Below are 17,936 nucleotides of genomic sequence, written 5' to 3' on the forward strand. Positions count from 1 at the left end.
GTAAGAAATATTAACCATATTCCTTACATCACCTATGCGCCACCAACCTTGGGAACTAAGATGTTATGTCCCTTGTGCCTGTGATTACACTGGCTCACTCACCCTTCTAACCGGAACACAACAATACAGTGTACTGTTATTTGGCGGTAGAATATCTGATGAGTGGGTGGTACCGACCATTTTTTCATTTTTGTAATCGTTGTATTAACATGCTTCAGCCGCGGGTGTATTCGCTTATTGATTTTTTCTTTTAATACGTAGTGTATATTTTCGGGGCAATATTGGGGCCTAAAGGTATGTCTACAATGTTATATAGCTTCTTGATCTTATATTATGAAAGAACGAAACTAAAACTAAAAATTCAAAAGCAATTGTGCCACAGACGTACACAAAACACAACCACAGACGCGTCATCAAGAAATTCGTCTCAAATACGACATTGTCATACACAACTCTTTAGTTGATATTTTTAAACAATCGTTTATCAAAAAAGTATAAACTTTGAACATAGAAATTCACAAAACGAAATACTAGAACATGCACAATACACTACCCGGGTCTTAAGATAAAGACACCCCGTGCAAATATTTTCCCAGAATGGTCTAACGGTAACGTTCGTTTGCACCAAATCTCTAAGGATTTAGATAAGTTGAAAAATCAAACATGTTGCGAATGCTTGCAAAAGTGTCGTCTTTAATACCGTAAATAGAATTATAAGTTTCGTAACTGTTAACTCGTGTTTCACAGAATACAATATCATTCTAATTTTTACGGAGGACTTTTGCAGCTGACTTCCACAAAGAAAGAATCGATGCGGTTGATTATGATTATTGATGTTATTTCTATGTACGATACATGTATTTAAATTTAATTGATGTTTACAGTAGCTATTTTTAATTTTGCTTTGTGTATAATTAAGGCCTTGATGTTAATAATTCTTATGTATTTAAATTAAAACATTTAAAAATAAAATGATTCTTTAATTTTCCATTTATTTTTTCGTGGACAGCTAACGATAAAATCAAAATATATTTTAACCAACTTAAAAAACGGAGGTCCTCCGTCCGTATATGTACGTTAGATGGTATGTCCGCGATTTTCTCAAAAACAATAATGATCCTAATAGTCAAACATGGCCCAATCGTCCGTATGGCTTCTCACTCTGAGTCAAATTATGCTGCCCTATTACGAATTATTTTATTTTTTTAAGGAAAAACCGAATATTTTGGAGATTGTTATACTTATTTTCAACTGAAAACGCCATTGCTTCGTATTCGCAATCACACATTTAAGATTTATCCTTTAACACAGGGAGAGATCGATATTACATAACAACGCAAGGGTGAATGGGGTCGCACCCTCGCTCATCATGCACCGCCCATGCACCCTCGCCTGCGCAAGTTCATAAGGGTGGGGTGAAAGTATATTGAGACAATTAAGGTAGCTGTGTACATTATTATATACAAATGGAATTACTTTCTGGAAGAAGTTTCTTTTCATATTACCCATACGAAAACTTCATTCAGGAAAAATGATATCTGTATTTACAAACCAAAATCTTAATTTATTTATCTCTATAAATGTATTCAAGAACAAAGGACATGGTAGTAACGGATTTAAGATTAGCGTCCCTTGCACGTGTAATGACACTGGCTCAGTTAATCTTTTAAACCAAAAACCAATGAAAAAATTTACAAGTCAATGAGAGTAACTGGTACGTACGACGTATCGACCAACAACTCAAAAATATAATAAAATCATTGATAACATTTTAAAAATACAATTTTCTGACATTATCTATATACTAATAAATTAAATGCGAAAGTTATCTGTCAGTCTGCTCACACTTTTTTATGTATAAAACCTACGAGCGCCTCCCCTGACACGCGAGAACTAGTAAGTAATAAAATAACTTAAATATTTAACTATAATAAAATATTAACGTCAATGAAAATAAATAGAAACATTGATTATGAAAACACTCTCTACATCCCAACATGAAGCCATGCTGGGATGTCACTTTTAGTCTTTATATTCTACCTTAGGGGATGGTAGTTTGTATGAGGCCGGGGCGCTACTTATTTATAAAATAATATAAAAGAAGGAGGTTATATATTACTACAACCTTATTTTCTAATACCATTACTCTTCGTTATGTTCGAGCGATAAGCTTTTAATGACATAGCTGCTAAATTAACAACATATTATATGTGTTTAATTAAGTGTTTTTATTTGTACTATATACAGAGCCTACTCTATGCTGCGCCCTTGGGCACAAATTAATTTGGGGTTAATTTGCTAGATATTTACTAAAATTAAATATCTAGTAAAATATTTAACAAAATAACAATGAAATAATTTGTTTTTAATCTTAAAAATTCGTCTACAATGTAGAAAGTTTTTTCTTTCAGCCAAGCATTAAGTTTAGTTGCAAATAAACGGTGCGGTAATTTTCGTAAATTCTTAGGAATCTGCTCGGTGGTACAATCTTATGGCGCGTCTACATAATAGCTTTCGACTTTTAATATCGACTATCGTCACTAGCATTTTGATCAATATGTTACTTCTTACAGATATGGCAATTTTGAAATATACATAGCAGTCAACGTGTGAGAGGAATTGTTGGTTCTCCGGGAGCCCCTCAGGATGAGGGCCCTGGGCACGTGCCCCGTGTGCCCTAATGGTAACGACGGTAATGGCTATATACACTAATATTCTCAATGCGATAGTGAATCTGTATGTCTTACACTTTCGCGGTCAAGCCACTGAACTGAATTAAATGAAATTCGGTGTGACCTCAAGAAAGAACGTAGCCTTTTTTTTATACCTAACCCCTAAAACGCTAGCGAAGTTGCGGACAACAACTAGTTTACAATAATGCAAGAGCCGAGATGAAGTTAAAGTTTACGGGCTCAAAGACGGGCAAACATGAAGCACTACTGAGTTTTCATGTGTATAATTGTACCGTGTTGTGTAACCCGCAGAAGGTTCCTACATTTCTACACGACACGGTCCCGGTACCCGGTGTTTCATTCGCCTGTTCTTCACACTCACTCAGGTCTGAAACTTTATTAATATGTAAGTGTACTGCTTCTGCTTTGAATAAAGATATTTGAATTGAATTTATTAATTACTTGGACTATGTTGTGCTGAAATGTTGATGTACTACTTTTATTAGTACTTCTGTGGGTTGGTACATTTCTACTTAACACGGTTTAATTTTACTTTTATAATTAATCTTGACACTAAAAAAGCACCGCGAGAATACCTAATAGGTATCTACGTCAGATTAATATAGTCCACCAAACTATATAAGAGCAAGGTCGAATAAGTAAGCTTCCATTTTTTACGAGGAGTCTTTGCCCAGCTCTGGGATTTGGAGCTCCTATATACAAAAATATCAGTAATAAAAGCATGGTACCTATCGGATTCTCAAGCTGCAGATTAAATAATCCTTCCTCCACGTGTCAGGCAGACTTGATCTATGATAACTTTTTTTTATTTCGCGCACGCGCATGTCAAGCTGTGACCGCAATCAAAACAATCTCCACGTGACAATCTCGACGTGTTTATCTTAACTCGCCGGTAGCCACGTGTGCACGCGCCTCATATTATTTTAGGGTCGAATTTTAAACGTGAATAATAGATAGACCTTGATCTTTACTCTTTTAATATTGAAACGTTCGATATTATTGTAATAATCAAATTTAATATCTAGGATTGATATCCTGCCGATCGATTTTGGCCATTCTCAAAAAAGACCAATAATATTTTAAGCGACCAGCTTACGACTTGACTAGACCATTAAGCCAGTAATAAATTAAGTCACAAAAAGTGGAGTAAATACATAAAATCACACGTTATCTCGGCGGACACACCTCTGTCGAAATGAACACCAAATCTGATCTCACATCTATAAAAACAATCACATGTAAATAAATCTTCATAACTCACGTCTACGTCAGTTATAAGAAAAATTTTCATCCTTCATACATATGCGTTGTCCTCAATTTTGGAAAAAAAAACGAAAACTATTGTCAAAGTGAAAGCTGAAAAGGTTTCGAAAAATAATATCTTGATTTGTGAAGAGCCAGCGATTTGTGAACACTCAACGAAAACTCCAAAACTCGTAAACATATTTTTTTAAAGTTAACCTCCGTCCAATATAATGACAAGATTAAATTTATATAACAAATATTATCATAGATACTATTGAGTCACGTATGTTTGTATGATAAAAGAGAAAACCAATAACAAAGTCATTAGAACAATTTTTAATCAAAACAAGACGTAACGCGTTAACGTAATCCTATAGTAATAAAACTAATTGTCGTTCAATTATTGTAAAGTAATTAACTGATGAGAACAAAGACTAGCCATTCCTCGTAACTTCGCCCGCGTCATCTCGTAGACCATATTGGTTTCCATAAATTCCATAATTCATATTCATCATACATAATCATCACCGCTAACAGAATTCTGACTAGCAGTAGACAGTAGACTCGTGTGACATTTGTGTGATTTCAACGCAATACTGATTAAAAATAATGGATCCATCGTATAAAAACTTTTAAAACACAAAATTTCGCCTTTACACGCTGATAACCTTCACATTTAAAACGAGCATGAACTTCAGTAAGAAATCATTTCATATAACCTACGCGTGAAATGCTACTTATGTTTTAGCATATGAAGTAAAATGCTACGATATTTTTACGTATGGGTATAGCAGATCTATATGCAGTGTGGCTAGTGCAAGTTTTTTTTACTTATTGGACAGCGTTGACGTTTATTTCGTTTATGGAATCAAAACAGTGGCACAAGTCCGAGTCACAATTTTGAGTTTGAGTTTTTAATCGAGGATCGAACATTCAATAGCATTCGAAAGTGAGAACGTGTTTAGTTGTTTCCAGTATTTTGCGAGTAAGTACGAAAATTTTGAAAATTCGAAAAGTAAAGCTGGCATTACGCAATATAAAAAAAAAAACAACGTACATAAAAAAAATACAAATTAGCTTATGTTTGTCTATGCACACCGGCAATTTAACGTGGACCTTTGCGAGGGAATAGATTCATATGAATAAGATGACAAATGTACTGAATAACAAATATCATTTTTATTTAATACAAAACGTCCTCCTGCCATTAAGTGGGCGCGACTTGCGCTCACGCACGTTATAATTCCGACCAATGGAAACGAGGGATCAATTGACGTATGTCTGTACTTATATTACTCTCTAACGGCACACGACCGCGACTTCGTATTCGTGGTCATTTGATATGAATAAACTCCGAGAATTATTTCAATTAATACAAATACTTTTATACAAGTATATTTATCTAGTGATTAAAGAATATTAATGGACAAGGCAACCCGCATTAAAGCAGTGTGGAGTAAACTCTAAACCCTTTTCCTCCAAAGGAGATGAGACTTTAGCCCAACAGTGTGTTACGTTATTTTTTAATACATTATGTACATGTGTGTGTATGTGATTTATATGAAATAATACATAACGATATATTTCCTTAAATGGCTTTCGTTATTTATTTAAAATATCTAATAAAAATGATAATTAATTGTATGTTAAATAGTATCCTTAGGTCAATAAAAACAACATTAGTTAAATTAAAATTATATATTATACACCTTAAAAAAATATTAAATTCATTCGCCTCGAAGTTCATAAATTTATTTATTACAATTTACAATGAGCCTATACATACTAGGAGGCTCACAAAATATATTTACTTTTATTTACAATGCAATAATTTATAAAATCGTAGTTGAATGCACTTTTCACTTTTGAATCTCTAAATCGTCTCTCGTCACTTAACACCGACACTGCTGTTGGCAACGCAGACACACTCTTTCTCCGAGCTTGGACCTCAAGTCCGCGATTTTTTTCTTTAGAAACGTCACTTGAAACGCGAGACGTACTTCTCGCAACTTCCGTCTATCCCTGCTCTGTTTTGCCGCGTAATTATTCCTTTCTCTCTGTTTCCTATATGAGTCGTCAGCTTCTTGGCTCGTCTGAACCGCTCGCCTCATCCTCGGATTGTTTCCAAGTAAGCAACCCCCGTTCTTCTCAGCCATAGCTCTTAATGCATCCCGCTCAAACGCTTGATACTCAACATCATCAGACAGCGAATCGACTTCGAAGGACTCCTCTGATTGTGGTGGCGAAGGTACCTTTCTGAAGTTCCAATTCTCGATGGGAGATATTTGGGATGGTGGGATGTTGTACTCGTAGTAATTGTAACATCTATTTTCATGTTCTAAGTTCGGCGACACTGATGAATATCTGTATTCGGGAACCTTAGGTCTTAAAGTCCTGTCTGGTGAGACTTCCTTTTTAACATTTTTAGTTAAGTCCAAAGCTTTTTCCGCATAGGGGGTCCACAAAGCCATGTTAGCACGTGTTGTCTTCGGCCCGCGAACACTGATTGCAATTTTTCTAACACGTCTGCCTCATTTGTGGGCGGAGCGCAAAAGGGTGATCGTGGTAGGGTTAATCCGCTACCTGCGGGACTCGTAACGGGACTGAAAGCGACATCAATATTAAATTTCCCATTAAACAATAGGATTATATTTCTATTTTGCTTCGATAAGTAAGTTAAATATTACAGTTTGAAAAGTCCAATGAAATATAATAAGCAAACTGAAGATTAGTCATTATTTAAATCGGCGGTTTTAATATATTCTATGTAAATGACGTATATTTATCCTGGGATATTGCAGGGACAAAATTGTATGTGGGAATTATTTCTTGACATAAGCGAAGTATTGTCAAGCATTTGTTTATTTAATACAACAGCTTTTGAACTAAAGTCGAGAACTCGAGTACATATTTACGAGCTGTTATTTAAGAAACTCCATTTGCCATTTATAGTATTTTATCTTAATTCAAAACCTTTGTCCTTTGCTGTCGTACCGACCGAGCGCAATGCGTTAAATTTATCGCAATGCGGTCGCTGCTGTAAACAATAGTGACATTGTCTGAGTTTTCTGCTTAACACGAAATTGACCCAAAGCTATTCACACTATCAGTAAATAAATTTAATACATCGGTTTCTTTAATAAATTTATAATTTGTTTGTTTAATTTATTTCGTTGATATAAGGTAGACGTGAGTTTTGGCACCAGGTATTTAAATACATTGTCAAATGCCCACGTGCCATAACCATTAATCTACATGACGTGATACATTTCAACGAAACATTACATACAGCGGTGTTCCACTAAAATCCGACCTTGAAGTTTAATTCTAATCGCACCCCAAGAAGCTTTACTTCAGACACCATATAGCAATAAATGTATTATTATTAACTGCACTAGTGTCGAAAACGTTTCAGTATTTCACTATCAAATAATCCTCACGTTACTTTGTGCCGTAAATCCCTCTGAGCTCCAGAACTGTTCTATAAACATGAGCACAATAGATGCATTTTATTACTACGTACCGCAACAAATAAATAATGCGCTTCTCTTAGGGATTAAATGAGATTCCAGGATAAATTTACAATTTAAAAAGTGTGGTCGAATTTTAAAATTCAAAATATCCTAATTGAGCAATTTTAATTGGTCAGATGTTTTTTCCAATATTCTAAATACGAACCAACCAACAAATTTACAAACATTCTCGCAAAAAAAATGTTATTATTAAATAAAGGCAAACTGATCACGAGATTTACAAAAAAAAAAACAAATTATATGCTGACGAAGATTCATAGCTATATTTTATTCTACGCCACAAATACATATAAAACAAATCCGACAAATATTGTTACTATAATATGTTAATTTAACATCTTGCAAATTGCACTAGACAATTTTATTGGTAGGGTTTCGTCAAGAATTGCTTAAACATAAAAAAACTATCGGAAGCTACATTTTACATCAAATGACAATATTAAAATGAATGCAACAAACCAAACAACCTAATAACTTTTCATGGTTTTGAATAATCTTTTGACCAATTGTAGAATGCGTCTCACTTGAAACGTTTACGGTATTATAACCCTTTCCTGTCACGGAATCAATGCAAGACCACCATCGGACGTTATTTATATAATTGCAAAATGGCGACCGGAAGTTACGGGACAGAAGCGACAGTTGGTCCCCTGATGACGCTTCGATGACTTTTATCAAAGCACGCGCTGGACATCATTATCTGTGATGGGAACTCACCATTAGGAACTCAAAAAAAAAAAAAAGTTTAATTTGAAAAGGACCATTAAGCTTTATGCTTCTGAAAAAGAAAGTTTAAATGGAATCATGTCCATTTTCAAATGAATATAATTAAACTAAAAAAATTATATATATTAAAATTTAATAACCAGTCGCCGCCCCGGCTGCGCTCGCCTTTTAGAGGTTAATCATCCGGTGTAAGGCATAAAAATTAGCGTGAGGGCTCTTGGAGTTCAAACTTCCTTTATACCAAATTTCATTAATCAGTACAATGGTTTGGCCATGAACGAACGAACAGACAGATAAATTTTATTCTGTTTAATTAATATTCTTAAGAGCAAATTAAGAAAATACAATATCATTTATAAAATATGCAATCTGCAAAGTTATTTTACAAATTCTTGACAAAACTGTAATCGGTGTTCGAATTTATTTTAAATTGAAATGTATACAAATTAAATCGTCTGCAGTACAAAAAAAATACTATAACGGAAAATAAAATAGATATCAAACACACATTATTATGAAACAGTTATACCATCCATCTTGAAATATGTCAACAATACAAAATGGTCGAAACGACCACTATGCTCTGTAAAGGGTTAACACAAATGACAGGCGCGTGGGCATTCACACGTCACCCATGCTATTATATTTTATTCTTTAATGCAACGTAACAGAACTTCATTTACCAGGAATGTTCTTTTATCAAGGAATATAGGCTATGTAATAATTTTTTAACCTTATCGTATTGCAATAGAATTCACTTTGGATAATATGTTTCGAAATAACAGATGCATCTTATTTCCGCGTTGCAACTGTATCAATCACACAATGCGGTAGTTATCGATTACTACATTTACTACACAATGAAGCAATAAATGTTACGTGTGGAATACATCTTTATATACCCATATATTTATATATACTGGATGTGCGGCGCAGTTTTATCCGCGTTAAATTTGAATTACACAAGGAATCTATCAAAACAAAATATAATTTATTTAATAGGCGGTTGCAAGAACTTCTGAAGTGTAATTTTACAAATTACCTACGGTTCGCAATGTAAGTAGATTGTACATTGTAATCGGTAGAAAAATAACGCCTTTTATTCCAAACAAATTTCTACAGTTTTGTGATATATGTATACACTAGTATTAGTATTTATTATAACAATATATAAAAAATCATACATTTATTTTTAATCACACCTTTATATTGTGACGCAAACAATCAAACAAACAGCCACATGTACTAGTGCTTATGGATTTTATTACAACATACTTTTCGTTTAGAACTGCAATATAATACAGCCCATGATTTGGTTATTTTTTAAGAGACAATACTTACACTCTGGACTCTGCGCGAGACACTCAAAGTTTAGATTAAATAATTTAATAATTATTACCAAATGCATTGAAAATAAATTAATTCAACAGTCTTGTGGATAAAAATACACAGTACTAAGTATTGAAGGTTCTTTAATAAGAAACAGTCATAAATTATACGATTAAGGTTCCAACTTCCACGATTGTGTGTTTTGGTTCGGCAACTCTTAACACTTCTTTAAGTATTTAAACAACTATGTCGTAAAAAGATTAAAAATGAGTTACTGCTAGTTCCTAACTGACTCTGGCGAGGATTATAGTTTATTGAAAAAACATCAAATCAAAGAGTCGATCGATTTTATTACTACTTACCTATACCTTCCTTCTAAGTTCTCGGGAAATATTAAGCTGTTTTAAAATGTTATACACAAAAATAGCCGAGATAGTTCAGTAGATAGAGCGTGGATTTTAAACAAAGTATACCGGGTTCAAATACGGGCAAATAGCGCTTACTTTTTAATGAATTCACGCCCTATTCAGCGGTGGAAGGTTTGTGATGATATGACATGATATGACACCCACTCTCACTAAAGTAGCGTGGAAACCTTCGATTTATATGTAGCCTTGAGCCTTATAAATGTATGCCCTAGCGAAGTACTTTAATTTGCCTTACAATCAACACCCTAGCCGTTCTATAAAGCGGCGCCGTTAAACCACATTCAGCCATATTCCGTTCATAGAATAAAGTAATATGCTTTAGACTCCCCTGAAAATAAATATAATTTTATTGATCGCGTAACATTAGAAAATATTTATTTTGTTAAATAAAATGTTATGTAACTACCGTAGATTTTCAAGGTAAAAAATTGCGGCTTGAGTATTTGTCTTTAAGTGGCCGCTGTACGAACACAGCCGCTTAGTAAAAACTTAAAAAGGCTAGGCTATTAATTTAAAGTCTAATTAAGCTAATATCGTGTGACAAATACATGTAAGTATTATATGTCTATGTAAGTTTACAAAGTAGCACAAACTCCAATAGAGTAATCATCGTAGTACATCGATAACTTGCATTGCGTATTAATAAGACAACCCTTTCGTAATTTACTAATTTTGTTTTCAAATATATTTATAGATCATCAGAAATTACATATTATATATATACATACATACATACATACATACATACATACATACATACATACATACATACACAATATGTAAAAATATAATAATAATGTGATATATACATAAATAATTTTCACACGTGAATCTCACTTATAAAAACATCGGCACGAGTCGCTTACAAATATTATTTGAAGCTGTGGTCAGATTATTGACACAGAAAGGGATGCAATATTTTCAATGGCATTACATAAAATAACACTATTGGTAGTTCACTACATAAAAGATAGATAAATATATGTTACGTTGGCTTTAATAATTATTCCTAATTTAAACAAGTAGAGCTATTCTGTAAGAAGAAACTCGAAACTCACCGCAGAACAGGAGCATGAAATGTCATTATTGGATATGCGACGTAGATTTTAAATACTTATAAAATTTATAGGATACACGCATCAACGTGGCGTATCACTGTGAGCCAGATACGTGACATTTCACGAGTGAGATACTAAATGAATGCTCACAGAATCGCATTGCAGTTTCAGATTATATCGTTTATGAAAAATATTTAATAGTTAAATAGGAATTGTTAAACTTAATATATTAACTGCATGTTTGAAACACAATATATGCATTTAAGTTAAATAAATTTGGTGCATATATAACAATAACGGTGGTAGCTACATTTAACCCTTATCTGCCCAAAGGGGTCGTTTTCGTTTCTCTGAAAATAACAGAACTGTGGCCTACAAATTACTTTTACAGATAACAATGTGTGTGAAAGTTATTAAAATCATTGTCACTAAAGTTCTGGGCACATATAAAACGCTTAAAAAATAAAATAAATTTGGTTCCAGACTAATAACAATCGCTTTATTGTAATTCGTTTATTTTAATCTACATATTTTAAAAATTAAAGCAATTTAGCTAAAGTAATAATACTGATATGATCAGTATTGTATAATTTTTCAATGAATACGCGATGCACTTTAAAATAAGGTACTTTCAGTAGTGAAAAATTAATTATGAAATTTGATAAAAAATAAAATTTAAATAGAAATATACTTAAATATTCTGATTTTGAGTCATAAAATCACATTATTTTGTTATTATATCAAAATAAAAAATTGAAAGTTGTAATTTTTAATCTGCATATGTCACGTGACCTAAAACACGAGCCGCCACGGATTGCCGTCATGTAGGCAAACCGTTCAGTGTATATATCTGTCAATTTTCATAGTAATGTAGGTTATGTTACCATCAACTTCATTTATACATAAACAGGAAAAAGGGCAAAGTATTATTAGATTTTAATAAGGTGATTTTACTTATATTCGTATTGAAATGATCGTCACATAAATAGAATCGACATTCCTCTTTTCAATATCATCTGGAACTTCGATAAACAACTTTTCTAGAGTTTTAATGCTAGTATTTGTACAACTAGAAACTACAAACCAACGAAAGCGATTGAAATTCATTATTTATCCAAAAATCAACAAATATTTATAACTGTTAACCTTTAATGAATACCGGGTTTTAACAATCAGACGTCATCAAAATGACTGACAGCGTTTTTGCAGTAATAAAAAAGGTTTAAAATTTAATTTAATTTTATGGCGAGAAAGCGTGTTTATTTTGCCGAAAAATATTTTTTGTGGCTTTTTATAAGGAAAATCAATATTTTGAAGTACTCTTTCAAATATAATAGAATACCCTATTATATAGTATACCTCAAACAAAATAAAAAATGCGCCATCCTTGGAAACTAAGACGTTTGGTCCCTTGGGCCTGTAGTTACACTGGCTCACTCATCCCTCAAACCGGATCTCAGCAATACTTAGTATTACTGTTTGGCGGTAGAATATCTGTTGAGTGCGCGGTACCTACTCAGACGGGCTTGCACAAGGCCTACCGCGAAGTATCATATCGATAAACATCGTTGCGAAAAGTAGGTAACTATAGGTATATATTATTTTACTCCTTCCGTAACAAATCATTAATACTTTTTATAAAAAATATAAATGCCATTATAAAACCGAATAAAATTTGAAAAGGACAACACTTTAAAATAAGTACTTTTAAAATAATGTACAGCGTTCGGTGAAATTGCGAAATTACGAACCCGTTGAAATGTTCATGCAAATTGTATAATTTGCATTGTAATATTCGCAATCACACAAAGGGTGTAACCGTTGTCCCGGCCGGGACATTTTCCCTGAAACAGCTCTACTTTCTCTGACAACAATAGCCGTGTTAGCGTCTTCGTCTGCAATGAACCATAAACTCGGCGGGTGACAGACATGACGCTTCGCCGATTTGTTTGACATATTGTTTTAATAATAAGACGTTTTAATGTTCGCTTATTGTTTTATGATACAATTACAGTCTAAAGTCTAGTTTGCAATCATTCTGAAACATATTAAGTCGGAGAAAATATGTCCTAGTTTATTTTAAGTAGGAATATTCGGTATTAGTCTTATATTCGTTAAATTTCATATTTCGCCTAACTTTTAATTACAAAAAATATCGCTAATGTAATTACTTAAGGTCGCACATAAAATCTTTAGCTACCTATATATGTATTCTATGGATACCAGCACCAAGACATACTTTTAAATATTATACTCGTAAAATAAAAAGCAACGATTATTTTTTAATTGTACAAAGTACCTATTGTCTATTCCAACCACAAGAAGACAAAAGACAAGTAAACTACATTTGACATCGTATTGTTGCGATGCCATTGGTCGAAAGCTTGAATAATCTATGATATTAATTATGGATTTTCGAAAAAATTACGTTTGAACGTAGACGAAGTTGTAATCAAAAATTAGTTACTGTATTTAAGTGGAGTAGTGTTGTATTATAAAAGAAAACATATTAATCAATAACTGTTACTCGTAGTATTATCCAATATAGCTGAGCTTTCAGCAAATCGCATGAAATACGTTTATTAAAGGGTTGTTTATCTTTATTCCTTCTTGAATTTGAAAAGACTATACACAATTTTGACATAAATGTGAACTTTTTGTGTAATATTTAACTAATACAAAATATGGCGTCAACGCCGCGTTTATTAGTTCGATGGTCATCATTTTTCTAACGAAAATTGAATATTATAATTTCTGTTACAATTAATATAAATTCATATACATTTATAAAAAACGAATCCCTATTTTCTTATATTTTTTTGATGTTCTCTAATACCTTTGATAAGGTTCTTACGGAGAGAAAAAATAAGAAAGTAAATAAAAATCTTATTTCACCTGGACGAAGTCGGGGCGGTTATCTAGTTTGTATATATATCAAATATATCATAACTCTGCAAAGTTAATAAATCGTTCCTGACGCATCGATATCACTTCATAAAATGTATTTTTAGTTAAACATACTTATAATGTTTGTTGACTTCCAGACAGAAGACATAACATACGCATTTAATTATATTTAACTAACATTACTGTATTTTTAGATGTCGAAAAAGATTAACTACTGAGTTTCTTGCCGGTTCTTCTCGGTAGAATCTACATTCCGAACCGGTGGTAGCTTTACTTAAAATAGTTTGGTAAATGATGATTCAAAATTGCTTGTAAAAGCCTACTGGAATAAAAATATATTTTGATTTGATTTAATATAAGTCATATTGCCTACTTAAAACAAGTAAGAATAAAAAATAAATTTCATTTTTATTTAGGTATTTACTATTCTATTTAAAAAAATGAAATAGTATATATCAACATATAGATTTTATAATGTATGATGTAAACAATAAAATAAATTGATGGAAAAGGGTATTTGGTCAGTTTCTTGCCGGTTCTCGGTAGAATCTTCGTTTAAAAGATATTTTCGGACAGCGATTCTGAATGCATAAAAAGGGAAAAGCAGGAGATTTTTTGTATAGTATGGTCAGTGCCCTCACTTAAAGGATTAATATTCGCATCACGGGCAGGTGTTACCGCTGTCTGATTTTGTTAATATTTCGTGTAAATATGACACCGCGTCCTGTATAATAGATTCTGTGACAGCTGCCGCTGAGTTATGTATTATAAGAAGACATTCATTTATTTACTAAAAGTTTCGAAAATCGAAGAAATAAGACACTCCAATTAAAAACGAGCTAATTGGGAGATCTGATAGGTAAATATGAACCAACATGTATCAATTATAAACACGTTTAAACTAATTAAGAATAATAATTAGCATTATCTTATTTAAATGTTATGAAATGGATTACAGTAACATATAAAATACATAACCAATTAATACATTGCACTCATTGTTTATTTAATTCATATGATAAAATCTTTATTTGATTAAATTATTGATCGTCAAAGTAAAATCTGTTACGGGTTCCTAACATAACATAAAATATGATGAAGACTAGCGACACATACGTACCGTTACGTACGGAACCATCCTACTCATAGTTATTATCTGTACCTACTAATCTCTACTAATATTATAAATGTGAAAGGAACTCTGTCTGTCCGTGTTATGCTTTCGCGAATTTGAACCGAATTATATGAAATATCGTATGAAGCGAGCTTAAAACCCAAGGAAGGACATTTATACCTAAAACCTACGACCGCCTAGAACAAGCAAGCGAAAATGTCGCCCAAACCAATTGTCTTCAAAGTCTGTCCGTCCGTAACAGTAATAATCAATGAGGAAAATGAATTCTAACTTCTGAGAGGATTAAAGGAATTAGCTTGTGGTAGAATGAGCAAGACCACCGTCACTGTACTGCAAAGGCTATTTTGTGATCTGTAGTCATTGTGCAAGTATTACAGACCAGATAACGTGGATTATAGTTTTGTCAACCAAAATACAATGTGCAATTGTGCGAGCAACTATTATATTATTTTTGTCTCCCATCTTTTGTATTAAAATGTTAAGATTATTTACTTAAAGCGTGCTTGAAGTTGCTTTAAAAATCTATAGGATCATAACCATTTTCTAAATATTATTTCCTCATCATATTGGGGTGGGTTTTTTGCCTGTTAATTAAGTAAAGTCAGGAAGTAAACGGAAGTAAAGACAATCGTTATTTTATATATATATATTACTCGGTGGTAGGGCGCTGTGCGAGATCGTCCGGGTTGGTACCACCCACTCGTCACATTATTCCACCAAACAGCAACACTTTGTATTGTTTTGTTCCAGGTTGAACGATGAGTGTAACTATACACACAGGCGTCATAACTTATTTAGTCCAATTGCTGGTGGCGCATCGGTGCCACGTCAATGTCTCCGGCTGATGGTGACTACTTACCATCAAGTGGCCCATTTCTCCGCTCACATATGTATATTTGTGACAAATCACTTACATATAGCACTCAGAAATCATAATAATTGTATTAGTAGGTATATAATAATCACAATAGTATCATTAAGACCATTACATAGTTAAACTACTTACTGTCAAAAATTAGGTTTTAGATAGCTGAGTACTTGTTGTCGGTTAACTAATAATAAGCATGCAAATCATACACTGTTATGAAAAAAGGGGAGTACTTACTTACAGGGCTATCGATCGACTGTTTTTCTTTTCTTTCGCCAAACAACAATGAATTAGCCAATGAGCTAGTGTGATTACAGTCACAAATTACACATTTAAAGATGACCGTTTACCATCACGTGGTCTGTTTGTCTGCCTTTTTTTTTCTTATTTTATTTAGGGACTTTTTCCACAGGTGAAAATGTCAGTCCCATCGTGCCCTAATCTGAGTTGAGTAACATATTAATAAAATTACTGCATCTTATTTAAATTTAAAACTATAAAGTATGCTGGCTGCTTCAGACGTAGGAGAAGACAGTATGCTTTGAAAAATTCCAACAGCACTTAAATTTAAATTAAACTTTCTCACTAGTTCTTGTCTTTTTTCCCTATTCTAGACGCTAAGACTTCTTTATATGATATTTTATTTATATCATTTAAATTTTGTTTTTCTTTACTAGTATCAATTTGTGAATTTCTCATTTCAGGTGTATTATTTATATTTTGTTGAAGATAAAAATCAAGAGCGTGTCTACATGTAAAATTGTTTTCACACATGATAATCCTAATTTTCTTTTCCTTGATAAACATAGGGCATGTTTTGTCAAGTGCCATGTGACTTTTACAATTCAGGCAAGATAACTCTGTCACGTCACAATTAGGGTGATCTTTTCCACATTTTGGACATTTAATCTTTTTTGTAGGGCAGGCTCTAGCTAGGTGACCAAACTTCCAACATCCAGAACATTGGGTTACTGGGAAATTATATGGTTCAACCTTAAACCTACACCCGTATCCTAGTATATACGAGGGCAAGGTTGAACTTTTAAAAGTCAAACGCAATGTTGAGCTGGGTACCCATTCATTTTTTTTCATTTAAGCGTCTAAGTCTAATCATTGAAAGATTTTCTACGTCACACTCAAATATTTCTAGAATTTCTTTTTCTTCTATATCTAGATCTACATTTTTGACAACGCCATATGTAATGTTCACTTGATTTGTTAAATAACATTTATATTCTAGTTCAGTAAATTTAGGACAATTTAACATCTTCTCAGCATCACTTTTATTACTAAATGTAATTATAGTTTTGTAAGGGCTCTTATATTTAATTCTTATAATATTTTTAAATTCTAAGGATCTTAATAACTTGACCATTCCAATTTGTTTAGGCAAGATTTGCTTAGATGACAAACTTCTTAATAATCTTCTGCGTCAGATAGTCTTCTATGAGCTCGTTTTGGTCTTCTTTGCACTGTTGTAAAGTCACCATCTCCATTTCTATTTTCATCACTATCTTCTCTCTGCATCTTCTCCGCTATTCTTGATACATTGGAATTTATCCCATTAACTTCCATATTGACAATCATTTGTTGTTCACAAAAACTATTTACTACCGCTTCTTCATCAATATCACTTGAACACAATATTGGTGAATTTAAATCATCCATTTTCAAAACACATTATAAAATGAGGGTAAACTTAAAAAACTTTATAACTCGTAATGCGAAAAAACTTAAGAAGCGTACGATCACTGCGGTAATGCATGTTGTTGTCGTTTGTCTGCCTTCAAAATATCAAATAATAAAAAAGAATTAAAAGCCGGTAGTTTATTATTTTAATTGTTTACATACCAGCTGGGTATAAACGAATAAAAAACTAAACAATTTAATGAGACCAGGATCTAAAATAAAGAATCGTTGGTTTGCCATATTATAATTTATATTATTTTACCATATTATTAAAGTAAGATTTATAGTACGTATTGCCATCTATTGCTCGGAAGTAATACTATTA

Source organism: Vanessa tameamea, chromosome 15 (genome assembly GCF_037043105.1).
Source record: "Vanessa tameamea isolate UH-Manoa-2023 chromosome 15, ilVanTame1 primary haplotype, whole genome shotgun sequence".
Lineage (NCBI taxonomy): Eukaryota > Metazoa > Arthropoda > Insecta > Lepidoptera > Nymphalidae > Vanessa > Vanessa tameamea.